We start from the raw sequence: 3159 nt of genomic DNA on the forward strand, positions 1-3159 counted from the left end.
ACCTCAAGTAGACACACACCCTGGAGAGAACAATCATGGGAGAAGGAAGGGCTGCTTATGCACAGGGAGACAGCTCAGGGGGCAGAAGTGCATGGAGGGAAAGACATAGGGAAGAAGTAACTATAGGGAGGAAGTGGGAAGGGTGCTGTTGCATTGTGGTAAATTGTAGTCCATGTCATAAGACAAAGTATATGTGAGCTGCTGTATGGAAAGTGAATTTGCTCTGTAAACTTTCACCCAGATTTTTTTTTTTTTTAAATGACATATGGAACAGTTGTCAAGGAGTAGAAGACATACTTCTACATATTGAGTTGGTGGATATCACCAAAATTACTGCACAGATCAAGCTCTCTCTAGCTATCTTCCCACTTTCTTCAGCATGCTTCCCCACTCATTCAAGTATTTAGTAAGTTTCTTATATTTTGCCTTTTTATTTTAATTTTGTTTCTCTAAATATAAGAAGTATCCTACTTTATAATTATAAAATGAGAAAAGCACTTTAAAAATAAAATAACTGTGATTTATAATATCACCACTTTCTTCCATTTTTCTGTCTCACTTAACTACAGCTAATAGTTTGATGCTTCTTTCACGTTATTTTCTGTTTATTCAAATATCTATGCATAAGCTATTCATAAAGTTTTCCAATAATATATCAGACAATGTTTCACTGCGACTCATAACTTTTCAGTGGCCAAATTTTTCAGAAGTAGATGGCTCTGTCCGTCTTCCTAGTATGCCTTAGTCTGGATGCTCTGCTAAAACCTGTCCACCATGGATGATCCTGCTAGTATTTGAAATACCAGTGGCATGGCTTACAGCATCACAGCTACACACAAGCCACCACAGTATGACAAACTTACAGAGAAGTAGTGGGTTCAAGCCTAGCAAAGACTGAGGATGGTGCAGAACCAGGCAGTGTTTCATTCATTCATACACAGGATGGCTGTGAGTTGGAGTCAATTCGATGGCACCTAACAACAACAACATATGCAGAAGCACACACACATACATATAGAATGTTTTGCTCATGGGATTCTTATAAAAAAGGAACCATACACTATACATTGTTCTGAAAAGTGCTTGGTTTTTATTCTTCTTCCCTGTGTATTAAAGGCCTTTCAAAGTCTACGCATGTAAATCGCCTCATTCTTTTGGTCTCTTTATTTATTTACTTATTTTTTACAGGCATTAAGCTCTCAAGTGAAAACTTTACTGAATTAGGTATTTACCAGTTAAAACAGTACAGATTATAAAGGATAAAAGAGCGGGAAGAATACTAAACAAAAACCAAAAAAGCACTCACTCGGGTGGGGGGAGGGCAGGGTCAGCTTGTAGAGCAAATGCTCCCTCGCTGTGGCTCATGACCTTCTGGGGAGAAGGAGCAGCGTGTGGCTCAACTTCACATCACAAGAGGATTCTTGTATCACTTCTGGTGATGGACCAGGAAGAACTTCCAACTCTTCAGCTGGCTCTCCCTTGGCTTCCATTGGTACAGCTGGTGCAGATGGAATTGGGGCTTTATGGGCCCCTGATTTTGCTATAGCATCTGGATCCATATTACCAGAGGGTTCTTGATTCATTTCGGGTGGTTGATCAGGAACAATTTCCAACTGTCCAGCTGACTCTCTGTCACCTTCCAGTAATGGAACTGGTGATGGTGTATTTGGTCCTCTACGGGGCCCTGATTTTGTTTTGGCCTCTGGATCCACATCACCATGGGGTTCTTGAATCACTTCAGGTGACAGACCAGGAAGGATTTCCAGCTCTCTAGCTGGCTCTCCATTGCCTTCCATTAATGCAGGTGGTGCTGGTGGACCGTGGGCTCTCCGGGGCCCTGATTGTGTTTCAGCCTCTGGATCCACATCACCATGGGGTTCCTGAATCACTTTGGGTAACAGACCAGGAATGATTTCCAGCTCTCCAGCTGGCTCTCCTTTGGCTTCCATTAGTGCAGGTGGTGCTGGTGGACCTTGGGCTCTACATGGCCCTGATTTTGTTTCAGCCTCTAGATCCACATCACCATGCAGTTCTTGAATCACTTCGGGTGACAGACCAGGAAGATTTTCCAGCTCTCCAGCTGCCTCACCATCATCGTCTAGTGTTGGAGCTGGTGATGGTGGATCTGGGCCTCTATCGGACCCTGATTTTGTTTCTGCATCTGGATCCACATCACCAGAGCATTCTCGATTCTTTTTGGTTGGTTGACCAAGAACAATTTCCAGCTCTCCAGCTGGCTCTCCTTTGGCTTCCATTAGTGCAGATGGTGCTGGCAGATCTGGGGCTCTATGTGGCCCTGAGTGTGTTTCAGCCTCTGGATCCACATCCCCAGAGGGTTCTTGAATCACTTCAGGTGACAGATGAGGAAGAATTTCCAGCTCTCCAGCTGGCTCTCCTTTGGCTTCCATTAGTGCAGGTGGTGCTGGTGGACCTTGGGCTCTACATGGCCCTGATTGTGTTTCAGCCTCTGGATCCACATCACCATAGGGTTCTTGAATCACTTCGGGTGACAGACCAGGAAGAATTTCTAGCTCTCCAGCTGCCTCACCATCATCTTCTAGTGTTGGAGCTGGTGATGGTGGATCTGGGACTCTATCGGACCCTGATTTTGTTTCTGCATCTGGATCCACATCACCAGAGCGTTCTCGATTCTTTTTGGTTGGTTGACCAAGAACAATTTCCAGCTCTCCAGCTGGCTCTCCTTTGGCTTCCATTAGAGCAGGTGGTGCTGGCGGACCTTGGGCTATACGGGAACCTGATTGTGTTTCAGCCTCTGGATCCACATCCCCAGAGGGTTCTTGAATCACTTCGGGTGACAGACGAGGAAGAATTTCCAGCTCTCCAGCTGGCTCTCCTTTGGCTTCCATTGGTGCAGGTGGTGCTGGTGGACCTTGGGCTCTACAAGGCCCTGATTGTGTTTCAGCCTCTAGATCCACATCATCATGCAGTTCTTGAATCACTTCGGGTGACAGACCAGGCAGATCTTCCAGCTCTCCAGCTGCCTCACCGTCATCTTCTAGTGTTGGAGCTGGTGATGGTGGATCTGTGGCTCTATCAGTCCCTGATTTTGTCTCTGCATCTGGATCCACATCACCAGAGCGTTCTCGATTCTTTTTGTTTGGTTGACCAAGAACAATTTCCAGCTCTCCAGCTGGCTCT

The sequence above is a fragment of the Orycteropus afer genome, unplaced genomic scaffold (genome assembly GCF_000298275.1).
Source record: "Orycteropus afer afer isolate SDZICR_OR568_19922 unplaced genomic scaffold, OryAfe1.0 scaffold00092, whole genome shotgun sequence".
Lineage (NCBI taxonomy): Eukaryota > Metazoa > Chordata > Mammalia > Tubulidentata > Orycteropodidae > Orycteropus > Orycteropus afer.